Source organism: Protopterus annectens, chromosome 16.part0 (assembly GCF_019279795.1).
Source record: "Protopterus annectens isolate FY-2018-M chromosome 16.part0, PAN1.0, whole genome shotgun sequence".
In the NCBI taxonomy this organism is placed as follows: domain Eukaryota; kingdom Metazoa; phylum Chordata; order Ceratodontiformes; family Protopteridae; genus Protopterus; species Protopterus annectens.
Window position 1 is genome coordinate 322,457,331 of NC_056750.1, and position 27,191 is coordinate 322,484,521.

The following is a 27,191-nucleotide window of genomic DNA, read 5'->3' on the forward strand; positions in this document are numbered from 1 at the left end:
CGGCTGGATTCCAAAGTCTGGGTCTGGCCTCGGCTGATGTCGCACTTTCCCCGACGTCAGAGCGTCTGGGGTATAAAAGCATCAGCCGACGCCATTTTCCTCAGTTTTTCTTGCCCCAGATGCCAGGTTCCCTCTAAGGAAGGCTAAAATTTGGAGATATGCATTGCAAAAACAAATCCAAACATGCACAGTACTATAAAAACAAATACACCATAATAGATCCCCCCAGCTAGCTAAAAGAGGGGTAAGTACCCAAGAAGTATAGCACAGAGGTGAAGGAGGGAGGGTAAACCTGACTGCAGATGCATACCTATCGGACATCTACATTTATGGTAGGTACAAAAAGTACAGTTTTGTACCTACCATAAATGTAGATGTTCGAAGATCCACATTGCTGCAGTCCTAACACTTGGGTAGTCCGCTGTCCCAGTCGGCCCGAATACCAAAGTATATGGCTGACGTCGGTCAGGGCGCATTAGTCTGACGTCAGGACGTCAGGGTACAAATGCGCATGACCGACGTCATATCCTCAGTCTTTTCTTGCCCCAGATGTCAGAAGACCCTAAAAAGATAAGGCTAAAACCAAAAAACACCACACACTCCTGCACCAAATATATATACAATATATACAAATTTACAAGAGTATAACCTCACCCACACAACCACCCCTAAACACAGAGGGAAGGAGGGAGGGTATTGACTGCAGCAATGTGGATCTTCAACATCTACATTTATGGTAGGTACAAAACTGTACTATGTTCTTCATACCACATTGCTGCAGTCCTAACACTTGGGTAGAATCCCAAAGCAGAGGTAAGGGAGGCTGGCAAATCATAAGGAAGCAGGAGCTGACAACATGCCCTGCAAAATAGCCGTGGCAAAACCAGCCCTAGATTTAGAGTAGAGAGGAAGGTGGTAATGCTTAGAGAAAGTATGCACTGAACTCCAAGTAGCTGCCTCCAAAATATCCTTAGTTGCCACCATCCTTAGAAATGCTGTTGAAGTGGCAGTAGCTCTAGTGGAATGAGGCCTAATCCCAGCTGGAATCTCCTTGCCATGATGGGAATAACAAAATGCAATGCAAAACCCAATCCACTTAGAAATAGTTTGTTTTGACACAGGCTTGCCCTGAGAACTCAAAGCAAAAGAAACAAACAACTGCTGAGACTGCCTAAAATCCTTAGTCCTGCTTAAATAATAACGCAACTGCCTGTGCACATCTAAAGTGTGCAAAATCTTTTCCCCCTTATTTTGGGGATCTGCATAAAAGGTAGGCAAATGAATAGTTTGGTTTAAAGCCACACTAGAAACCACTTTAGGCATAAAGGAAGGATTAGTACGTAAAGATACCCTATCCTTATGAAAAATCAGGAAAGGCTCAACCGCCATAAGGGCCTGCAATTCAGACACCCTTCTTGCAGATGTAATGGCTAACAAAAAAGCAGTCTTCCATGACAAATATTTCAATTCAGCAGTAGCTGCAGGCTCAAAAGGTTGTAGAGTGAGTTTCTCCAACACAAAATTGAGGTCCCAAGCAGGAGTAGGAGCTCACGTGGGGTCTTATATTCTTTGCCCCTCTAAGAAATTGCTTGAACAAAGGAAGAGAAAACAATGGTGGGTCACAATCATAGTGAGCTGAAATTGCTGCAGCATGAATCTTAATGGAAGAGAAAGACAAACCTTTGTCCAATAACTCAGTAAGATATTGAAGAGCCACACTCAAATTTGGCTCAGAAACATCCAAATCCTTTGCTGCACCAAAATAAAAATCTCTTCCATTTTCTGCATACACTTTCCTTGTACTAGGTCTTCTGGCTTCCATAATCACATTCAAAACTTGTTGAGGAAGCTGAGACCTGCTATGGTTCAAAACAGAATATGCCAAGCTGTTAGATGAAGAGAGTGAAGCTTGACATTGAGCAGATGCCCGTCCTTCAGAGACAATAGGTGTGGAATCAAAGGTAAGGGCCATGGAGGCTTCCTTACCAGACTCCTCAGTAATGGGTACCAGTGCTGCCGAGGCCAATCTGGAGCTATTAAAATCATCCTTGGCTTGTCTTGTCTGACCTTTAGAAGTACCTTTGGGAGGAGAGGCAGAGGTGGAAAGGCATACACATGAAGATTTTTCCAACTGAAAGAAAGAGCATCCACTTTCCAGGCTGTGTGATGAAACCTTTTCGTGCAAAACTTTGGCAGCTGGTGGTTTAGTGGAGAAGCGAACAGATCTATGTCTGGAGTTCCCCATGACACTGTCAATGTCTGAAATACATGAAGATCCAGTTTCCACTCGTGGGGATCCATGATTTGCCTGCTTAACACATCTGCTAAGGAGTTCTGTGCTCCTGGCAGAAACCTTGCTTGAAGATTCAGCTGCAAGCTTAACGCAGTCTCCCACAAAATCATTGCTTGCCTGCATAGAGGATAAGAATGTGTTCCCCTTGTTTGTTGATGTACCACATGACAGTTGTGTTGTCTGTTAGAATCAACACCTGCCCTGGAAGAAGTAAATCCTTGAAAGCCAGTAATGCAAACTGGACTGCTAACATCTCCTTCATGTTGATATGTAGATGCTGCAGTCTGGCAGGCCACTTGTCTTGTATCCACTTTCCATTCAGATGAGCTCCCCAAGCTGTGTCTGAGGCATCTGTCGTTAGAATCTGACTCGCCTCTGGCCGGGTCACAGAGAGTCCCTTGTTTAGGTGACATTCCTGAGCCCACCACAAAAATTCCTTTTGAATGCAAGGTATTATTTGAATGACAGTGTCCAAATCCTGGCAGTGCTGTGTCCATACATTTTTGAGGTACCATTGTAGCTTCCTCATATGCAGTTTGGCATTGGGAAGTACCAGAATACAAGATGCCATGAACCCTAAGGCTTGAAGGACTGTCCTTGCAGTCAGCCTGGACTGATGAGATAGTTGATGGAAGTAAAGAGAAAGATTCTTTTGTTTGTCCGGGGTTAAAAAGGCCATCTGGGTTGCTGTATTCAGTCTCACACCCAGAAAGCACATGTCTTGAGACGGTACTAGACTGGACTTTATTTCGCTCACAGAATACCCTAGGCATCTTAGCACTGCTATCACATATTCCAAATGCTGAAGAAGCACGCCCTTCCTTGAGCCAGAATCAGGCAATCGTCCAAATAAGGATAGATTTGTATTCCTTTTAGCCTGAAGAAAGCTATCACTGGAGCCAGAACCTTTGTGAATACTCTGGGCGCAGTAGATAAGCCAAAGGGCAATGCAGAGAACTGATAATGAGAATTCCCAGCTCAAAACGCAGATACTTCCTGCAAATTAGTCTCATAGGAACATGAAGGTAAGCTTCCTTGAGATCCAAAGTTACCATCCAGTGATCTTTGCCCAGCAGAGGTAAAAGCTGTTGTAACGCCAACATTTTGAACTTGGGAATGTCCAGATAAGTGTTGAGGATAGACAGATCCAAAATTGGTCTCCACGTGTTCCCCTTTTTGGTACTAGGAACAGGCGAGAATAAAATCCTAGGCCCCTTTCTGGCACAGGAACCGGCTGAATGGCCCCTATTTGGAGCAACAGAGAAATTTGCTTGTGAGCCTCTTTCCTTTGTTGAGGAGGAATGTCTGACATGCCTTTGAAAGGAGGCAAGGTATGGAAATAAAACCTGTAACCGTGGTGAATGATATCCAATACCCATCTGTCTTGGGTAATTAAACTCCAGTTTTCTTTGAAAAGTGCCATCCTTCCTCCCAAAGGTGCTGCCAGACGAGAAGATTCTGGCAGCTGAAAAGGCAGGTCATTGTGTCTGTTTACGAAAGGACTGACCCCTGCCCTCACCAGAAGACTGAGCAGGTGAGCCGCCTGTTCTAGGCCTAAAAGAACCTTGAGCTCTGCCTCTACCACGTCTAGACCTACCCCTAGACTGGGAATCATAAGCAGGATATGTCCACCCCTTGGTAGGCCAATTTCTACTAAACTTGGAGGCTGAACCTGCAAAAAATCTTTAACAGTCTGCATAGACTTAGCCTTGTCTTCCATTTTCTTTAGAACTGCTTCCACAGGCGAACCAAACACATCAGATTGTAAAGGAGCATCTAAAATCCTTGTTTTCACATGCTCAGCTAAATTCTGATCCCTCAACCAGGCGTGCCTGCGAAGAACCGAACCAGTGGCAGCCACCCTCAAGAGGCCTGCACAGCATCAAAACCACATTGCAAAGAATGCTTACCCACCTGTTCAGAAACATGAACTAAATCCTGCAACTCTTTACACTCAATACCTTCCGCCAAAGCATCTACCTTAGACTTTAATTGTGAAAGGAGATAATTTTGGTATTTCAACATGTGAAACTGGCAATTCAAAGCTCTCATGGCCAAAGTGGAAGAAGTATACACTTTCTTTCCCCATCTATCCAAAGCCCTAGCCTCTTTATCTGGAGGAACAGGATTTTTAACAACAGAAGCCTTAACACCTTTAGGCCCCTGTGAAACAGTTTCTGGGTCTGCCCTAGGACTCTTAAAAAGATACTTATGAGCTTCAGGCACCCTATAATATCTATCCGGTTTAACTGGAGCAGGAGGCAAAGAGTCAGGGTTCAGAGAAGCCTCTGCAAAACATCCTCTACCACATCTAGAACAGGAGGTATAGCTAAAGGCCTATGCTGGGGTAGAAACAAAAATTCCCTAAGCCTTTTCCTGGAATCAGAGAAATCCTGACCTTCCCATTTAAAATGCTCCCTCATGGAATGAAGAGTCTCTGAAAATGAAAAATCCTCAGGAGGAGAAGCAGAAGGAGTAGAATCATCTACATCAGAATCAGAGTAAGGGGAATACTCCTGCAAGTCTTCAGCCAAGACTCAGAAGCATCCGAACACTGCTCAAAACTCCCAAGCTCAGGTTCCACCCTAGGCCTCTTATCAGGAGGGGCATAGAACCTCTAATCATTGTAATCAAATCTTCTGCCATCTTAAGCATATGCTTCTTAGGTACAGACCCTGAAGAACTAGGGGTAACTCCTGAAACAAAACCTGGCCTGCCCCTGGGAGAAGCCTTGGAAACAGCAGGGGAGGGCCTAACCACCTTAGGAAGGGAAGGAAGAACAGCTACCTGAGAAGCCCCTTCCGCCTGGCCTACCTCCTGAGAGGTCACATCTTGCAGTAATAAAGTCTCTCCCTGGGATTCCAAAGACATTTCTGGCTGAACCCCTGGCTCCACCGAGCCCTCTAAAGAACCAACGTCCGGGACGGACGGTTCTTCCAGCCTAGGCTTTGCTGTTTTGTCCTTGCGCTTTTGACGAAGCGGCGCCGGAGCATCCGGCGGCATTTTATAATTACACCGCTTCCCAAAACTAACCTGGCACAATCTAATCTTCTCTTTATAGTGCGTTTGTTAAATCTAGCACAAGAGCGACAGCCAACAACGTCGTGCTCAGGCCCTAAGCAAGGTATACACAAGGTATGGTAATCCCTATGAGGTATCTGTTTCCCACAAGAAATACAGTTATTCACTTTTTCTGACATCCGGTAAAATACTGAGGCAAGAAAAAACCAAAATAATCCCCAACGGGGTACTTAGCCAACTTGGATTCGGTCTGAAACTCCGACTTCGGAAAATCTCAGAACGCCAACCTGCACTTGCAAAACTGCTTCTGCATCGGACCATGCGGCAAAAAAGACTGAGGATATGACGTCGGTCATGCGCATTTGTACCCTGACGTCCTGACGTCAGACTAATGCACCTTGACCGACGTCAGCCATATACTTTGGTATTCGGGCCGACTGGGACAGCGGACTACCCAAGTGTTAGGACTGCAGCAATGTGGTATGAAGAACATCTGTACTATGTCCTTCAAGGATGCATCTACAGTCATCACATATGGGTAGAATACCATAGCCAATCTGGGGGTGGAGGTACTAAGTAAAGGATGGTGTAGCTAAGATACCCTGCAGGACTGCAGTAGCAAAGCCTGCTCTGGATCTGGAGTATAAAGGTAAATTGTAATGCTTGGCAAATGTATGCACGGAGCTCCATGTAGCAGCTTCTAAAATGTCCTTGGTAGCCACCCCTCTTAGGAAGGCTGTGGTAGTGGCTGTGGCTCTCGTGGAATGAGGTCTAATGTCAGCTGGCACCGTTTTTCCATGAAAGGAGTTACAAAAACGAATGCAATTTCCTATCCATTTTGAAATTGTCTGTTTGGAAATTGCTTTTCCTTGTGCCCCAGCAGCATATGCTACAAACAGCTGGTCAGTCTTTCTGTAACTTTTAGTTCTGTCCAAGTAGTAGCGCAACTGTCTGTGTATGTCCAGGGTGTGCAGAAGTTTCTCCCCTTTATTTTGTGGTTGTGGGAAGAATGTAGGCAAGTGAATAGCTTGGTTCAAAGATACCCTGGATACCACCTTTGGCATAAATGTAGGATTGGTTCTCAATGAAACTCTGTCCTGATGAAAGATAAGAAATGGCTGTACTGCCATTAGAGCTTGTAACTCAGATACTCTTCTTGCTGAGGTTATGGCCAGAAGGAAGGCAGTTTTCCAAGACAGAAACTGTAGATCTGCAGATGCTGCTGGTTCAAAGGGAGGAAGTGTTAGTTTTTCCAACACGAAGTTAAGGTCCCAAGTAGGTAGAGGTAGTTTCCTTGGAGGATTGATGTTTTTGATTCCTCTTAGAAACTGTCTCAGGAGAGGATGAGAGAAGACAGGTGGATTAACATTGTATTCTGCTGAAATTGTTGAGGCATGTATCTTAATGGAAGAGTAAGACAGGCCGCTGTGGAACAATTCTGCCAAATATTCCAGTATATGTGTCATGTTCATCACTGCCACATCTAGGCCCTTTGTTGTGTTCCAAGTGTGAAATCTTTTCCATTTTGCTGAATATGCCTTCCCCATGGAAGGCCGTCGAGTTTCCATAATAATATCCTTCACTCTCTGGGATAGCTTATCCTGAGGAGTCGTCATGGTATTTTCCAGGCAGTTAGCTGCAAGGTTTTCAGGTTGGAATGCAGAGTCTTGAAATTGTGCTGCGTCAGTAGAAGTGGCCATAGGGGGAGAGGCCACGGTTTCGTCTGTGACATGATCTTTAACAGTGGGTACCAGTGCTGTCTTGGCCAGTTTGGAGCTATCAGGATCACTCTGGGCTGCTCTGTCCTGATCTTCAGTAAGACCTTGGTCATTAATGGGAGAGGTAGAAAAGCATACACTGTTAGAGCTTTCCAGCTGAAAGAGAGAGCGTCCACTTTCCATGCTTGTGGGTGGTATGTCCTTGAGCAGAATTTCTTCAGTTGATGATTGTGGGGGGAGGCGAACAGATCTATTTCCAGCCTTCCCCATGATTGTGTTATGAGTAAGAAGATGTCTGGGTGCAACATCCATTCGTGTGCATCCATGGTATTTCTGCTTAAGCTGTCTGCCAGTATATTGTCTTTCCCTGGCACGAACTGGGACTGCAGCTGTATATTGAGTTTCAAGGAAAGTTCCCATAGAGTCATTGCCAGTCTGCAAAGAGGGTAGGAATGGGTGCCTCCTTGCTTGTTTATGTACCACATAACTGTGGTGTTGTCTGTCCTTATGAGTAGGTGGCCTTGATGAAGAAAAAGTCTGAAGGCCTCGATTGCTTGTATCACTGCCAGCATTTCCTTTTGGTTTATGTGCATGCGCAGCTCTCTTTGTGACCATAGCCCTTGGATACATCTGCCCTCCATGTGTGCTCCCCAACCTTGGTCTGAAGCGTCCGTAGTGATGGTTTGGTTGGCTCTTGGCTTGCTGAAGGGCAACCCGCTGTTCGACTGGCAGGCTTGAGCCCACCACAGAAATTCCTTTTGGAGGCATGGAATGAGTGGGATCAAGGTTTCTAAGCTGTGACTGTGCTGAGTCCATAAACTCCGTAGGTACCATTGTAATTTTCTCATATGCAGCCTTACTTGTGGGATCAGAAGAATGCAAGATGCCATGTAACCCAGGGCCTACAGGATTTTCCTTGCAGTCAGCTGAGTTTGTCTTGTCAGATTCTTGAAGTAATCCAGTAGTTGTTTTTGTTTTTCTTCTGTGAGAAAGGCCATTTGGGTGGATGTGTCTAGATCCGCACCCAGAAAAGTTATTCTTTGGGATGGAACAAGTCTTGATTTGTGGATGTTGACTGTATATCCCAAGGCCTGTAGTAGGTGGATGGCATAATCCAAGTCCTTTAACAAAGTTTGCTTGCTGTCCGCTTGTATAAGGCAGTCGTCCAGATATGGGTAAATTTGAATCCCCTGAAGTCTGCAGTGTGCAATTACTGATGCCAGGCATTTCGTGAATACTCTAGGCGCAGTAGATAAGCCAAAGGGCAATGCTGAGAATTGCTAATGCTCTGACCCTGCAAGAAATCTGAGGTGTCTTCTGCAACTTTGTCTGATAGGGACATGCAGGTATGCCTCCTTGAGGTCTAGTCACCAGCCAGGACCCCTTGTCCAGCATGGGAAGGAGTTGCTGTAGAGTCAGCATTTTGAATTTTGGCACAATGAGGTAAGTATTCAGTGCGGACAAGTCGAGAATAGGCCTCCATTGATTTTCTTTTCTTGGAACAAGGAATAATCTGGAGTAAAATCCTTGGCCTTGTTCTGAAAGAGGTACCTTTTCTATAGCTTTCATTTGTATTAAGTTGGAAATTTGTTTCAAAGCCTCTGCCCTCTGATTTGGTGGCAGGTCTGGCATGCCTTTTCTTTTTGGCAACGTGTGGAAATGGAACCTGTATCCTTTGTCTATTATTTGCAGTGTCCATGTGTCCCTTGTAATGCTGTGCCAATTTTTTGAAAATAAAGAAAGCTTTCCGCCCAAAGGTGCTTCTAATTGAGCCCTGGTCAGCAGAGTCAAAACAAAGTCATTGAGTCTGTCCTGGTGTAGCAGTTGTAGTTCCTGCACTACCTCTCTAGTTGGGAGGCTGCCATTGACGGCCTCTGTAGGAGCCTCTAGCTTGCCCTCTACCTCTGGCATGCCTATTCCTGCCTCTCTGAGATCTGTCTGAGTCCGGAAAGGACCAATTCTTAGTAGGCCAATTTCTGCTGAATCTCGGTGGTTGGACTTGCAGAAAGTCTTTGACTGTTTGCACAAATTTTGCCTTTTCTTCAAATTTCTTTAAGACCTCTTGAGCTGTGGAACCAAATAATTTTTGCTTTTCCATAGGAGCATCCAAAAGCTTAGCTTTAACATGGTCTGGCAGAGATTGATCCTTCAGCCAGGCATGCCTACGTATGACTGCACCTGTCATAGCTGACCTACATGAAGCTTCCAATGCATCATAACCACACTGCAAGAAATGGTTACTAACCTGCTGGGAGTTATGTACCAGATCCTGAAGGGATTTGCAATCAAGGGGTTCAGAAGAAGACAGTTTCTTATGCAATTCATCTAACAAATACTCTTGGTACTGTATCATATGAAATTGACAATTTAATGCCCTCATGAAAAGAGTTGCAGAGGTATACACTTTCTTACCCCATCGCTCTAAAGCTCTGGACTCCCTTTCAGAGGGTAGAGGATTCCTAGCAGTGGCAGCTGCAACCCCTTTTGGGCCCTGGGAAATAGTTTCTGGATCAGCAGAGTGGGCCTTGTACAGGTGTAGATGTGAGTCCGGGACCCTGTAGTACCTATCAGGTTTGGCAGGAGCCGGAGGGAGAGAGTCAGGGGCTGTACTAGCATCAGAGTACACATCATCAATAACATTCAAAACAGGAGGTATAGCTAAAGGCCTATGCTGAGGTAAATGTAAAAAGGTCCTTAATCTCTTTCTAGAATCAGAGAATTCCTGAGTCAGGGGCTGTACTAGCATCAGAGTACACATCATCAATAACATTCAAAACAGGAGGTATAGCTAAAGGCCTATGCTGAGGTAAATGTAAAAAGGTCCTTAATCTCTTTCTAGAATCAGAGAATTCCTGACCCTGCCATTGAAAATGTTCTCTCATAGAGTGTAATGTCTCTCCAAAGGAAAACTCTTCAGGAGGGGAGGCCGAGGGAATAGATTCTTCAGCATCAGAATCCTAGTAGGCTGAATAAGCCTCCTCCTGGTGGTCTGACAGAGTAGAGCCATCAGTGGACTCATCTGAGGAGTGGGGGTCAGAGGGCTCAACCCTGGGCCTTTTGTCTGGAGGTGGTTGAGAGCCCCTGTCCGGATGAGGTTGAGAACCTCTAATTAAGGAGATAAGATCCTCTGCTAAGCTAAGAATCTGTGAGCCAGTAGACGGTCTCTGAGAGGTAACCTTGGGAGGCAAAGCTTTAGTAAGTTTAGCAGCTTTAGCCCTAGAGAAAGCCTTAATGGACATGGATGCAGGAGGTCTGGCTGCACCACGTGCAGGAGTAGACTTGTCTAAAGGAATGGAGTCAGAAGGTTCCTGGACACCAGTTTCAGAAGGTAATTCAATGACCGACTCGGCCGGGGCCTCCGGGGCCGAGGTAGCCGGTTGTGTGGTTTCGGTAATCAGAAGTACCAAGGACTCGGTTTCAGCCGAGACAGAGACACTCGTGGTAGGCCTGACTGTGGTTTCAGCCGAAACCGCGGCCCGCGTGTGTCGGTCCTTGTCTTTCCGTTTCTTAACTAAATGCGAAGTCGGAATCTCCGACGGCATCTTGTAAGCAAAACTAGCCCCAAAGAATTCCTCTGCAAACTCCGACCGACGTCTAAGAGTTCGTCGGTTGAAGGAAGCACAGGCTGAACAGGCCAAGACGTCGTGGTCTGGGCCTAGGCAGGGGAGGCAGTAAGAGTGGAAATCCTTATGAGGTATTTGTTTCCCACAAGTTAAACAATTATTAACTTTATCTGACATCGGCTGAGGCAAGAAAGAGTTCCCAATGGGGTACTTAGCTTTTTCGAAGTCTTCGGTAGCTGAATTACAGGAGCTGGCCTACCGGCACTTGCAAACTGCTTCTGCTTCGGGCACCACGCGGCAAGAAAGACTGAGGAAAATGGCGTTGGCTGATGCTTTTATACCCCAGACGCTCTGACGTCGGGGAAAGTGCAACATCAGCCGAGGCCAGACCCAGACTTTGGAATCCAGCCGACCGAAGGGTTGCCTGAGGCAGGACAACCCATATGTGATGACTGCAGATGCATCCTTGAAGGACATCATTACATTTAACGTTTAGATGTCCTGGTCCCTGGCAATAAACACACTTGAAATGACGATCCAAATGTGGAATTTTGTGAACACACGTAGTGCACTTCTTAAAACTGGCAGGCTTCTTGGGCCTGATGGGGAAGAGAACAGCCAGCAGAAAATTATACAGAAAGCAAGTACAATACCAACAATGGTACCAAGAATACCTAAAGGTAAAACTAGAAATGCTTAATACCAACAATGGTAAGCAATTATGATGTACCAACATTAGGTTGCAACCCGGAAAAACCCAATGCCCAACACAACTTTAACCATAACAAGGGAACAAAAGTTCTTAAAGAAAGGGAACAATTAAAAAGCTTAAAAAAACTATAGGGGAGAAAGAGTTAGAGGTAGAGCTTATCCAAAATAAACACTAATCCACTACAACTTGCTCGAAATAATGGGGACCATGTTTTATCACCCAAGTGGCAAACGAGATCTGAGGTAACTGAGAAGGGGATTATGGGTAAGGGGAGGAGCTCCAGCTACAGAGCCTAATGCTGATCAAAGTGGCTGAGGACAGATTCAATGCTGGATCAGAGCTCCATCAGTTGAGGAACGAATAAAAAAGACATCAGATTATTTATTTAAAGAGAGAAGGAAAGAAAGAAAGATATGGCCCTGTATCAATTCCAGTCTATCATTCACCAGAATCAAAGTATGATGCACCATGAGGGGCATCAAGTCAGAGTCAGTGTTAGTACTGTGAACATGTCAAATCTCTGGTGCAGAAGACTGCATTGATAGCTTTTGTGCTAAGGCCTCAAATGCCAATAACAATTACAAAGACAGCAAGTAAACTGGTGATAACTCATTTGCATGGAGAACATAGGGCCTACTGGCTGTTGGTATCAAAAACACTTGCCACTGACATTACCAACACAGATGATGATGTTGACTTAGAACCACAGTCAGCATAAGCACTGAGTCAATGGTTGGAAAACCAACTCTGATGCAGCTGGTGCTGAAAAAGGACTTGGGGAAAGAAGCGTAAAAAGGGGGGGTCTCTATTTGACATCAAAATGGAGGAGGAAGACAGCACACCCAGTTCAATCTGAGCTTTTAACACCACCCTCGCCAACGTACTGAAATTGATTCTTAAGGATACGCTGCAGAGAGACCTAGAGGATGTTGCAGAAGGTGAAGGGGAAAATCTAGACTCCTGGTACTGAGAGAGTCCACTTTCAGAAAACAAACTGCTAACTCTGACTAGGGGAACTTAGCACAAAGGGGACTTCCAGCTGATAAACACAAGGTGTGTTACTAAATCCCCCATCTTGGCTGTAGTAGTCAACTCTTCAGATGGGAGAGGTGAGGTCTAACTTATGCATCTTAACAGGAGAGCTTTTAGAAGAAGATTCTTCCATCATTCTTTTGCCGTTCTTCCTATTCTGAAACAGAAGGCAGAAGACCCATTAGTATTAATGTGTCCTTCCCTTCTTGTAGCACTCTGTTGCCACAATTCTGGCAAATGTAACAGATGAATCAACACATTCACCCTCCAAACACAGCACACAAAATGTGAAAGTATTATGGAAAGGAAAGGTGTCCCCATAATGTATTTATGAAAGCCTGAAGACTTTTTCTTATTTATTAAAATAATGACCAAGGCCAGTGAAAGAGACCCAAACTTTAATATAAAATGTATAAAAACCAATACAAGCTCCAGTTCCTTGGCCAAAAAGGCCTTTCAAGAGTCAAAATGCAGGACATCAGCAAACAATTAAATACATCACTGCATTAAAAATCCACCAATAAAAATAATTCAGTTAAACAATTAAATAAAAAAATAAAATAAAGCAATTCAGTTCAAGAACCCTATACTTTATAAAAACACTTTCCGATTGCATTCTAAATTTAGGCCATTAGAGGTCAGAGTACCATATTTCAAAATAAATAAACTCTCTTTAAAAAGTAGCTTCTGTTTTAAATCACTGTCCATAAAAATGTTTGCCTTTTCTAATGTGGTACCCTGAAGAAGTTTTTCCTTTTTCATTCCCATTATGGCAAAAAGAAAAGTGCATGGCAACTGAATTTTCCACCCTCTGGTTTCTTATATTTCTCAGATGTTCTAAAAGCCTGGTAATAAATGCTCCTTTTGTTTCTCCTATGTAAAAAAAGATGACATGGGCACTTCAGGGCATATACTACCCCTTCTGTACTACAACTATACAACTCCTTAGATGGATGATGGATTCAAACAGTATTTACAGATGCAGCTCCTTGCACCAAGCACAATTTCCCATAAGAGCACACAGGGAGCACTCTCCATACCTGGGGCTGGACTCTCTCTCTCCAAGCCCACACAAAACTCTGCAATAACCACTTTGGAGCTCCGTGCTCCTCTTCCAGTAGGTGACACCCACACTTGAATATTTGAGTTTCACACACACACACACACACACACACACACACACACACACACACACACACACACACAAAGCTGGCACAGATTTACTAGCTGCGCTCCTGTCTGCACAGACTCTGAGGAAATCACGCTGCCACCAGTCAGCTACCCTAAGGCTCTTACAAAGGGTACCCAATTATACTATGAAAATTAAAACTAATACAAATGGTAGGGTGTGACCAAAGCAGCAAGGCTTTCAGGAGCAGCCACAGTGTCACTAGAACAAGCTTAAGTACTCTAAAGATGTTTAAAGTATTCTCTGAAGGGCCAGCCACAATGAAAGGTATTAAAATATTTAACGATAAATAATAAAAGAGAAAACAGGAGAATACAGTAAACAACAGAGTTTCAACCACAGAGATATAAAAAAATAATACAGTTGGATAGTTTCTCACAGATGCAGAAAACAATATTAAACTATTCTCACTAAATGTCCCTAACTAACTAAAGAATTACTGTTCCTTGACTACTTGCTGAAGCAAGGCAAGCTGATGTGTGCAGAGTATCTTACCACAACAAATGCCAGATGATGTCTCTCTGTCTGTGTGGATATGAGTTCCAAAGAAACCAGATGCTGGTAAGAGGACATCACCTCTGGTCACCTGGCTCTAGTGCAATACGTACACTGGGGTTTGCTAAGATCTGTGGCAGCATCTGAAAACTGTAACAATTTCAAACTTTCCACCCTTCCAGGGTTCTGTGATAAAACATACACATTTGATCAGTTACAATAATACAACCTAATATACATGGATACATTCTTTCCAGCAAGACCTACTGTTGATGCATTTTTAACATAACTAACTTTACAAATATATGTTTAACTTAAGAATCTGTACAAATCAGTGCGACAGTCAAATAACATAAAATTCTTTACAAAACTCCAGCTAGCTGTGCTGGCACATGTACTGCCCTACTCTCCCTGGCACAGATGGCACCACCTCATAACATCACAACAATTACACATTCTAATATTTTACAGAGGTGGAAGTTACTAAAGAGAAAGTCCACATGCAGCTTAGTGGATTGTACAGGCAGCAGTTATGTAAAAAAATGGTTTAGTTATTTCAGTGAGAGGTTGAGCATATTCTGTTAAGGAAGTATCGTACGGTGAACACAAGTCTCAACCTTGAGATGAGCATATGCAGGACCAGGACTGGTTAAGGTGCTGTTTAAGCAGTGGTTTAAAACTACAGATTCTGTCGGAGAGTTTTATTTGTGTGGGGATACGACTCCAGAGTTTAGTAAAAAGTACTGGGAGTAGATCAAGTCTCCTGCAACATTATTTGACTTGTATGCAAGTAATAAGAATGTGTTACTAGAGTGGATGTCCCATGCTGGACAGTAAGTCAGTAATAAGTTATCTAGTACAAGGCATTTTTTTCTGGATGATAAATGTGTTTGTGTGCTGTAGTTACTTGTGAATATGTGAAGTAGTTGTGGAGTTAAAAGTCAATTTAATTGTTTTAAGCTATGACACTGGTCGGTCATATGAAGGAGACTGCTGGCAATTTTAGCTATTTTACTGTAGCAGGAGGCACGTTTCTTTCTTTGAGTATCATTTAAAGTTTGTCAGGATAGGAGTGGTGTATATGATCACAGGAAGTTACTAGGCTAATGGCCCTAGGGGCCCTTACAAGCATAGCTAAGTTCTGCCCTTATTTCCACGATCAGCACCTATTGCCCCTGTCCAAGAGGGACACAGGTGGAACCCCTAGGGTGAATTTACTGTTACCCATCCAATCATCCAGATTGCATTTGAAGAGGTCCAATGAGGTGCTCTGTTTGACATGAAGTGCGAGTCTGTTCCAAATGTGTGGTAACCTCTGGGAGATAAATCTGTCCTTCCAGCAGGTTCTATTAATGTCACATATCAAGTTAAGGTCTTTAGAATGAGTAACCAGTGTAACACTGGACTTGCAGATAGGCAGCATTTCCAATAAAGCAGGGTCAGAGATTGTATTATACGCAAGGAAGAGATTGTCTCTGAATAGTCTGTATGAAACAGAATATAGTGACAATGATTTCAGATGATCCACATAGGACAAGACCTTGAATTTTCCTTGTGAAGAACCTTTGTGGTCTCTCCAATTACTGCAGGTGCTTGGAAAGATACATACCAAAAGGGGCGTTGTACTCTATTATTGGCCTGAAGAGGGAAGAGTACAGGGAGGTTGTAACTTCTTTTTTTTTCTGGAGGCAATGCCCTTACTTATGAGAGAAGCAATATAGAATGCCCTTCTTACCACTGTGGAGACATGGTGATCAAAGTTAAGGTTGCTGTCATCCTGTCTGCCTAGGTCTCTCATCGCTGAGTGCAGACTTAGGGCGTTGCTATTGATGTGCTAATGAGCAGGAACATCGCTCTTACCGAAAGGGATGATAATACATTTTTTTGCACTAAGTTTAAGGCCATGACTTTGGCACCAATCATTTGTTTGTGCAAGACCCTCTTGTAGGATTTTGACATCATTTGGAGATTCTATGACCGCTTCCAGTTTTCAGTCATCAGCAAACTTTGTCAGCCACAGACCTTTAGTTTTTGCTTGTACTTCAGAGAAATGGATCCCAAACAGTAGAGGTCCCTGCTGGAGGTGGATTCCCCTACTTTGACTATATGTGTTCTATCAGTGTGCCAGTTAGTGACCCATCTAATAACATAAGGGTTGATACCTAGCTGGGCAAGTCTGTCAATGATGCTCGAGTACGGGATAGTGTCAAAAGCCTTGGCTAAGTCTAGGTAGGCTGTGTGCATAGATTTCCCCTTGTCCAGGGCCTAGGTGACCATATAAAAGAGAGTTGGCAAAAAGAAGGTAGAGGCTACAGTTTTTCTTGCAGTATCTGTAAGGAATCCATTGATCCTATAAAGGCAGCCTAGTCTCTGGTGAATAAATTTAATGGTGTGCATTATATGCTGGTCATATTTGAGACTGTTACAGTTTCAATGACAGTATTATTTGCTGACTTTATGATAAAAAAATTGCTTTTGATTTTGGCAACTTTTTGAGGTAAAAAGCATTAACTTAGTTTTCTTGGGGTTGAGTAGGAGGTTTGATTCTTTGTGCAAAGTTAGGAGAAAGACTTTTAGGTAATGTCTTGTAGCTTATTTATTGTTGAGGCTGCACATACTAACGTTGAGTCATCTGCATACTGAATTTAACTAGCATGGTGAGTGGAGGTGTGAAGGTATGGAGGTCATTGATAAATATATTAAATAAGAGAGAACCCAGGATGGAGCTCTGAAAGACACCTGTCGTAACTGGTTGAAAGGATGAGTAGGTTTGTTGCCATTACCGGCTTGCTACCTTCCAGATAGGCAACTAAGAACCCACAACAAGGAATACTGTGAAAGTCCTACTGAGGAGAGTCAAAAGAGAAGTTGCTGGTGCGAGACATTATCAAATGCCTCTGACAAGTCTAATAACATGGTGGACACAAGCAGACAATTGTTTCTATGTTAGTTTATTAGACTAGTAAAATGTAAAAGAGCAGTAGTGGTGGTGTGCTGGGGACTAAAGCCATATTGTGTTTCTGGAAGCAGGTTATTGGAAGTTAGGTATTGCATCATCTGCATATGGATGCATTTCTCGAATATTTTGGAGAGGGGAGAGAATGGCTATTGGTCTGTAGTAATTCAACTCTGTAGATTTGCCACCTTTATGCAGTGGTACGATGTAGGATATTTTCTACAGTGCTGGGATGTATTTTTCTGCCATGGACCTATTAATTAGTATGGACACAGGGAAGGCTATGACTTCTGCAGCCATTTTTAGGTAGTTTGACGGTAGCTGGTATACAGCCAGAGAAGTAGTTTTTAGTTTAAGCAGCAACTTTCTTACAAGTGAGGTTGGTACTGGACTAAAACTGAAGAGCTGTGGGTGGTTTTGATTGGACCGAGGTAAAGAGAGATATATTAGTGTCCAAGACATAATAAGATGTATAAAGTAGGAATTCCATTGTGTGTGGATAGAGTCTGTCATATTGTCTGTTTTTGGAGAGGGAATGGTGGTCTTGCCAGGATGGAGTAATTTATTTAGTGACTACCAAAAATGTTTTGCGTTGTTTTAATGCTCGTCTTGTAGGTTGGTATAGTATCTTTGCTTATCCTGTTTGACATGGACTTTTGCAACATTTCAAAAATGTCTTAATTGCTTCAAGGCATTTTGAGTTCTATTTTTATACCAATTTTTCTAGGGATTATCCATTTTTGGTTCTTTGTCAGCCATGGTGCGGGGTTGGACTTTAAATAATCTAGCACCAGTAAGTAATAAAAAAAGTCTGTAAGAATATGTTATTAAAGTGATCTACAATAGTATCTAGTGGCATTATTCTAAGTGCATTCCAGTTAATATTGTTTTAATGTTTCATTGAAAATATCTTTGCTGAAATTGGTTGTACTTTGTATTTGATTATAGATAATATGTTAATCTAGGTTATGGCAGAGTTCTAATAGCATATTCTGGTATGTGGTCACTTGGACTATATGAGAGGCAGCCTACGTTTGTCTGGTTTGTTTGTAAGAATCCAGTCTAGTGTTGAGCATCTCCCCGACGTTTTATTGGTTCTAATAGGTGTGGTTATTAATTGTCTGAAGTTGAACAAGTTTGTAGATTCAGTGGGGTAGTAGCATTTAGGAGTTGCCAGTCTATATTCAAGTCTCCAAGTGTAATAGTTTTTATATTTTTTTTAATTTAGTTATACATTTTTAAAGGAGGTATTCTATTTGAGGTATTCCCTTTAACTGGATCCATTTCTGGAAGATACCCTCCATTCAGGTTCAATTCAAGAGGGCCAGTTCTGGTCCTGCTCAGCTTGTCTGCCACATTTTGCTTTCTAACAGAATGCAAGATGCTTGGAGGGTTATAGAATGGTGTAGAAGTAACTCGCAAGCCATCACAGACAGTAAACACAGGAAGGTAGGGGAGGGTTAAGACCTGGTTCCCCACGGCCGTTTACTTATTACATTATTGTGGCATTGTCTTGTAGTGGTCTTGGGGACTACAGATCATAAAGAGATTCTTTAGCATGAATGATAGTTAACATCTCTGATATTTATGTGCTTTGGTCTGCCTGAATGGTCCCACAGACCTCGCACCTTTACCTCTACAGAAACTGTTCAAGTAAAAACTGAGGCATCTTATTGCCTCTACCAATGCAATTCTTTCTGGATAAAGTCCAAAAATGGAATCTGAAAATCCCAGATAATAATAATGGGTCCACATTTTTTTTAACATTGAATGTTTCTCATTAATAATCTGGCAAGAACTATCATTGACGTTATGAACACTAGAATCCTAAAATATTCCCTTGCTGAAGCCTCAGACTGATCAGAGATGAACCAGAAATTTTCCACATACAGATTTACCTTTTCCTTTGTTATGAATGCCTTTAAAGAGATGTATTTAGAAGGCAGTCTAAAAGCTAATCCTGTGTGATGGAATCAAGGGGAATTTTTACATTTATCTGGAAGCACAGATTGGTACTGAGAGAAAATACTCATGTTAAGGATTGCTGACATCTGGCAAAGACTCAAAGATCTGTAAATCATCTAAATATGGAAAAAATGATCAGCATCCTTTAGGTCAAACACTACCATAAAACTCAGAAGAGGAATGACTGGTAATACACTAATGGGTCAACATTCTGAATTTTGGAATTTTCACAAACCAGTTGAGAAAGGAAAGACCTATAGCTGGTCTCCAGGAAAGCTCGTTCTTTGAAACTAGATACATTCTGGAGCAAAAGCCTTCCTCTTTTTGGCCCAAATGCACTTGCAGTATGACTCAAGGTAAACATTTGTTGAAGAACCTGAGGGGAAAAAAACCCTCCATTTGGTTTGGCGGGTAAGGAGGAATTCATTGAAAGGAGGTATAAATATCCAATGCAAACTGAACAACAATTAGTACCCAAGATTCTGAAGCAATCTGTTGCCAGAGGGAAAAGATGAGAGACAGTCAACAGGATAGAATTTGAGATGAAGGAACAGAAGGGTAAGAGGGAAGAATGCTGGCATATTCATTCTGAAGGAGTGGTCTTGTCTCTTTTTTTCTGTAAGAATCCCTGTTTTTATTGTTCTCCTTGTTTTGCCAGCAGATGGCAGGGAATGGTTATTTTTGTCTCTCTCTCTCTTTTTTTTTTTTTTTTTTTTTTTTTAAAGAAAAAAGCAGAGGGTTGGTTAGATTTATAACATGTGGCTCGAAAATCTTAGTACCTCCCTGAATTAATTTCTCAGTGTCAAACTGTTTCAGAATCAGAGTAGGAGCAGGGCCAAAAAAAAAAAATCCTTGTTTCCACTAAGAGTTTAAAATCTCACTGAAAGCTTTTGTGAATGTACCCCGATTGTATCTTCTCAAACCAGTAGCAATAGTATTGGCCCTAGACACACTGTCTGCTCAATCATACATGTCCTTCAAAGCATGCTTAAACACCATTGACAGGTTAGAAATTGTAGGAATCATGCAGGACATCTTTTGAAGGAAGTGCGGCTGAACATTCCAATATGCTGTCCACACCTGACAGAATAGACTTGAAAAAGGAAATACTCTTATGAAATCTGTATATCACCTTACCTACTTAGCAATGGTATGGTTGTATTAACAAGTGCTCTGCCTGTTTTGGGGACAGAAGGCTTTGGGTCAAGATTATTGCAGGCAGCATTTAACACATCTTCTAAGCCTGTCATAACATGAGGTAAATTCACTTGCAATGTACCATATCATCTCCTCAATTTAGGGGGAACATCCACTTGTTCACATAAAAATACACCATTCCTCCTGGAACTAGCCTTAGACAAGGTACCTTGTTTTCATCAAAACATAAATTAAAGGCCTTGCTGCTAAACGCTAGGAGTCTAAACATGAAACTGCACTCATTGCAAGCATTCTTAACCCTGGAAGAAGTTGACACTTGTGCAGTCACAGAAACCTGGTTCAAATCATATATATATATATATATATATATATATATATATATATATATATATACACACATAGGCTGGTCAAACAGTATGATGCTCAGGAAATACTCCAGGTGCAGTTAACAACTGACAAGACCCCTATTCAAATCATAGCTAGCTACAGGCCTCCAACTCGATGCCCACTCCACCTATCTGGACCTCTTAAAATCTATGAAGATTCAACCCTTTACCCTGATCCTGGGTGACCTTAACTATCCAACCACAGACTGGAAGAAATACTCATGCCAAAAGACAAATGCCCAGAGATTCCTTGATTTCGTCAATGCAAATGCCTTGGACCAGTTGGTTGACACCCCCACAAGAGGTGAACATATCTTGGACTTGGTATTAACCAACATGAGTAACCACTGCAGCATCCCTACAGTTTCATAATCCCTGGTAAGATTCGACCACAAACCAGTCACTTTCGAAGTCACCATCTCCCACCAACCCCCCCCCCCCCCTAGGGTCATACAAAAAAACTTCTCCAAAGCTGATTACAACCTCCTGAGGGAAGGTATAAACAGCTTCACAGCCCCTACCCCCTCCACAGAAACTGTCACATATGTCTAAACTTACACCAAAGTACTATACAAGTATTTATATAGCTACATGGAATCAGGAATACCAGGCAGGACAAAATCAGCCTTCTCAAGGAAGAGTAAACACAAACCCTGTAGATATAGCCAACCTGCTGGCAGACAGGTTCAGTGAAAACTTCACTCCTCTGTCCTCCCCATCACTAAAAAAGTCATCACTGCCCCTCTCAAAGGCAAAAAATCCAGCCTCCATGGGACCCAGGCTGCATCCTACATGAACTCAGGCAGGAATCTGCAGCACAATTAGGCACCCTATTCAACCAAAGTCTGAGTACCGGCTTCATCCCAGCCGAATGGAGGACAGTCATCCCTTTGCACAAAGGTGGAGCGTCCACTGATCCAGGATATTATAGACCCATCAGCCTAACTAGCTTGATCTGCAAAGCCATGGAACGTATTATCATGGACCTCATTAACAAGGACATTGGCAACCTCCAGTTTGTTTTTGTCAAGAAGAGGTCACGCCTGTTAAATTTGGTTGACTTCTTTGAAACAGTCACCAAGGCCATAGACGAGGGTATGACAGTGCACACCGCCTACCTTGACCTGGCCAAGGCCTTCGATAATATTCCCCACTCAAGTATAATAGATAATCAATCCATATTTTACCAGATGGGTAGCAAACTGGCTCACTGATAGAACTCACCTAGTCAAAATAGGGGAAGCCACCTCAAAGAGTAGACCTGTAACAAGTGCTGCACCCCAGGGAGTCAGTCTTGGGGTTTCTGCTGTTTGGGATATACTTCTCAGAGGTGCAGGCCAAATCTAGTGGGCTATAGCTGACTAGGTTTGCAGATGACTGCAAGCTGGGTGCTGTCATCAATTCCCCTAATGATGCGGACATCCTCCAAGAGTGTCTCACCCAAACAAATGACTGGTGCCAGAAACATGGCCTCAAACTGAATGCCAAAAAATGCATCATCATCCCTTTAGGGGAGAATGATGTTCCCACAAATTATCACACTGATAATAAGGCACTAAGCACACAATCAGTCATAAGGGACTTGGGAACCCAAGTTGACAGCAAACCGACTTTTGACCACCATGTTGCCTCTGTTGTAAGGAAAGCTTTCTACATAGCCCACCTCATAAGTAAGGGTATCTCATCCAGGAACAAGGTAGTCATAACATCCCTGTATTCTTCCCTTGTAAGACCGATTATTGAATACAATGCCCCTTTCGGCATGTACCTCACAAAGCACATGTAGCAGCTGGAGAGACCACAGAGATTCCTCAACCAGAGAATCCAGGGCCTCAAACATCTACCCTACACAGATAGGCTAAAAGCCCTGTCCTTCTAATTAGTCTCCTACAGACTCCTCAGAGGTGACCTCTGTCTGGCATGCAAAGCAATCTCAGACCCCGCCCTGATGGACTGCTGCATATCCACAAGTCAAGCTCCACTCAAGTAACCCCGAAGCGAAACCTCAGCCTGGTCTATGACATCAATAGGACTTGCTGGAGGGACAAATTTGTGCCCCAGAGACTCTCCGTTTTGTGGAATAGACTCCCTCTCCACAAAAAACAGAGTACCTCATTAAACCATTTTAAGGGCAACCTGGATAACTGGATGGGGAACATAAAATACAACCCTGGGATTCCACCTATGTCCCTGCTGGACAGTGGCACACGGTACTGACTTGTTGGAACACGGGCTAAATTCTTGGCTAGGCTTGCAAGGGCCTCAGGGCCAATAGCCTAATAACTTCCTATGATCCTATAGGAGATGATGAGGACAAATGTTCCTCTGAAACAATGTATTGGACTTGAAAATCTGAAAAGAAAAAAAACCTGTTTCTGTCTATGCCAGAATCCTCGGACATTTTCCTCAGGAATGATTTCTGCTCTCCAGGACTGAAAGCCTGCAGTAAACTCCTTGCTAAGAAGAAAAAAAAAAAACATCTTTTAAGAACAGACAAAATGTCTTTGGATGAGCAATATCTAACCTTTAGTTTCATTTTTCTAGGGACATCCCTGGAAGAATACTGACTTGAGAGATGGCATTTCATCCATGGCAAGAGGTCTCTTTCCTTGGCTGCTCTGTGGAGAACATCCCAGAGAAACTCCCAGACCCAAAGAAAATGGCTTTCTCATGCCAAGAATGTACATTGGAACAGCTGAGGATGTGGCTGACCAAGGTTGCACCAGGAGGATTCGAGGAATCCAGTTATGTGGTTTGAGGAACCAGCAATGGCCACTGCACAAACCAAATACTGGCTGATGCACCGACTACGCCTGTGTTGAAGGCAAGAGCTCATGCTTTGACATTTTTAGGTACACTGGGAGAAATAACAGCAGGACCAGGAAGAATCCATGCTACAGCCATGGGAGAAGCCTGACTACCTGTAAGCGCTGCTGGAAAAAGTCAGCTGTAAGTTTAGTCTGACAAGTGCTCAGAAATAGCAAAACCACGTATACTCCTTACATGGTCCCTTAAAATTAAAAAGTAAAATCACAAGCAGTACACAAAAATCCTGTCAGAACATTATGTTCCTTTCACAGAAAGTGTACAAAGAGAAAACAAGAAATGAAGAAAAGAGGTCATGACGCAACAAACATAAAATACATTTCTTGCCCTGAAACACACTTCACACTGCTTAAATATAACATCACCTTCAAACAAAATGTCTTAAGCAGTAAAATAATGAATGCAGGACACATCCCAAATAGCCAAAGGTTACCACAGCAGTGAGAATGATGAACACCACCAGAGTGTCTGCTGGTCTTTACAGACAAAGTGAATGGCTCTGATTCACAGGAGACACCATCTCATTCCTGGCTGCATTTTTCTGATGGGGTGAAACATTTAGCAATGACAAGGAATGGGGAAAAGGAAGGGAAAATAATTTTTAACTCACAGTTCTCCACTATCAAAAAGTCTCTCTCTCATACACTGTAAAAGTAAGATACTCTGAATGAGGAAGCATACCCATTCCAGTACTGCTGCTAACCACTTTGGAGGTTATCTAACCACCCTGAAAACCAGTGAGGGCTTCAACTATGTGCCAGTGTCATTCATCTGAGCCACTGGGGGAAGGGTGCAGATACACGTTACAGAGTTTTCTGTACACCCTGTAGGTCCCATGGTCTCTGCTGGCATCTCTTGTGCCAGTGTCATTCATCTGAGCCACTGGGGGAAGGGTGCAGATACACATGTTACAGAGTTTTCTGTAGACCCTGTAGGTCCCATGGTCTCTGATGGCATCTCTTGGCCCACATAAAGGTCTGCTGACCAGAGTAACATTTTTACACCTACAGCTGTAAGGTTTTGCCCTTTCTCCTTTACTGCTTTTTAGGAAGACATATCTCTGGTCTAAGGACACACTGATGTCCTTGGAGATGAGAGTTAAAAGCAACCAGAAATGGCATTGAACTGCAATGCCAGATTCTGTTACCTGGTAAAATTATTCACAGCATCATAGACTCTATTCAAAACAGCCGTTTCATTATCCTGGCATCAAGTACGCATAATCTAAAGTACGGTTTATAAATTGAAAGCTAGATACTTTGCTCAAAACATTTTACCAGATAATGCAGAACTCTAACCTTGTACTGATGGGATCATGGGAACTACCTGAAGGCCTACACAGCAACTAGAAAGCGACAGGATACAAGATGCATTTTATTCTGATTCTGTAACAGATAGGCATACAACTTCTCTTCTTCAGGACAGGGAAAGGACTACACACCTAGATCTTGCACGAAATTAGATTATATCTGATGTAGTGACTTATACATTTTCTCCATAAAAGTGATATTTTGTTCCCCTTCCACTCAAAATAAGAAGCATGAGACACTAGTCTGATGGATTGTGTTCCTCCCCTCAATCTGAAACCAAAAAAGTGAGATAATTTAGTTTTAAAATTGCTTTTAAACTGCTTTATCATACTGTAGAGTTATTTTTCCTATCTACTTCTAGATCTCATTACAAACGAGAGCACCACAGGCCAAAGGAAATACAGACAAAAGATGACGTTGGGATCATGCAAACTAGCCTTCATTGCAAGTACTTCAGATCACACATAAATTACAATATCTCATGACAATATAGAAGCCTGAAAATAAAATAATTCTGGAACACATCCTGTCAGAATTACAGAAAACTACTACAATATTAACGGACTGCACTGAAATATCATCTAGAAAGATCTTAGTCATGCAGCAGACAATTTACCAAAATAGAGACCAACTAAGGAGATGTCTGCCGTCTTAAGGGGTATGCAGAAGCTACAGCTGAACTACTGAAGGCAGAGTTAACCAATCTTGAGGACAGGACTTTCAAAGAATCTTAGATTTACTGGCATCCTATTTAAAGCAGATAAACTCCCTTAGCTACATGAGAACTAAACTAGGCACATAGATGGACTTATCCATTGAAGATGTAAAATACAGAGAGCTGGCAGTCTTCACTCCACAGCATCTCAAGAGTCCATATAGCTGGAATACTGCTCATTCAACTGGAAAGTTTTGCAAAGAAAAGAATCATGTCTTCTGTATGGGCTGCAGGTCAGGTTTTTAAGACTGTACAAAGCTGGATGCTTTGCATGTATGAATATTCCCTAAAATGTTAAGATCAAGACAGCAGATTTTCTGAAAAATAACGGTCGGAATGGCAGAAAAAGACACCAACTGTAAAAGACCTTGAGTAATCTTGAGTAATCACAACAAAAAATAGCGTATAGTAGATTTAATATCCGCTTTCGTCACATAAACTTCATCAGAAAACAATGAACATGAGCACAAGACAGTTTAAATACATCAATCAATTAATACTTAAATCAATCAATTACAAAATTAATTAATTAAAACACTGAGATTTAAAATCAAAAAACAAATAAACAAATATTATACATGCTTATGTAAAACCAATTATATTTGCATATCAAATAAACTTCCCATGTCAGTGTGTTTGGAAATGGTCAGTTTACGATGTTTCAAAAAACATTTTAAATTAATTGCTTCATTTAATCCTGGTGGAAAATCAGAATGTAATCTAACCTGCCATAAAGTTTCCCGTTGTTCTACATAATTCCTAAAATCCCCAGCTCTCCTGTCGTGTCTACAAATTTCTAAAATAGTAAACATAAATTTCTTGAAGTTTAAACATAATGTTGAATGTTTGTACAAAGCGTTGTTAAGATTTTTGGTTTTAATAGCATACAGGTGCTCTTTAATACGTTTCCCCAAGCTCCTTGTGGTCATACCCACATAAAAAGCTGGGCAAACGGAGCACAAAGCAATATACACAAGCCCACTGCTAGTGCAATCTACATAACCAGGCACTTCTAGTATTTTATCAGATGTTATGACATTAATGCAAGGCCCCTCAGAAATAAAACGACATGCTTTGCAATTATTACAACGAAACATGCCTTTTTTCTTCCTTTCAGTGATAGTGTTGTTAGTGTTAGACCTTTCCAAAATCATTTTTAAGGTGTTACTTTTTCGAAACACAAATTTAGGTTTAGAACCAACAACTTGAATAATATCATGGTTTCCCTGAATAACTTTCCAGTTTTGTTCTAAAATGGCTCTGATCTGAAAACAATCAGAGCTCATTTCAAAAGAGCAAAAGTGGTCAGAGCTAACATAATTACTTAACTGGGTGTTAGCTACACTACTCTTAGTAATCGGCTTTTCCAATATCGGTGGAAAAAGAATAGCCCGTTTACTGAAGACCTCATTGCCAGTATCCATTAAAAACTTCTCGTCATGTCCTCTTTGAATAAACAAGGTGACAATATGGTGGAACTCATGTATTACATCAATCTCCCTAGTTGTCATTCGACTGGCCCTTATGAATTGTCCTCTTGGGACGTTTCTTACTATATGTTTCGGGTGACCACTAGAGTAGTGTAAGTATCCATTAGTAAACGTCTTCTTCCTGTGTATCCTACTTTGAAAACAGTTGTCCACATAGTCCCACCAAATATGAATGTCCAAGTAATTGACAGATAGTCCAACATCACCAAGTGTAAATTTAAGAAAACCAGATAAGGTGTTAACTTCATGTAATAAATCGTTCACAGTATCTGGACTTCCCTCAATAATAAAAATTAAATCATCAATGTACCTGCAGAAAAAAATAATGTTAAAATGCTGCTGTAAAATGGGTATGAATTCCC

General features: G+C 42.2%; 1 protein-coding gene across 3 annotated transcripts in view; it reads right to left on the minus strand.

Moving 5' to 3' along the window:
* TMEM250 (transmembrane protein 250) overlaps positions 1-27,191 on the minus strand; it is a 246,081-nt gene that overhangs the window by 108,341 nt on the left and 110,549 nt on the right. Inside the window, exon 1 of one of the 3 annotated variants that reach the window (XM_044058545.1) lies at positions 14,024-14,229. The exons of the other annotated variants lie outside the window; for them this stretch is intronic. The gene's annotated coding sequence lies outside the window, so the exon portion shown is untranslated. Of the gene's footprint in view, positions 1-14,023; positions 14,230-27,191 lie in introns of those variants that run through there. 3 annotated transcript variants of the gene reach the window in all.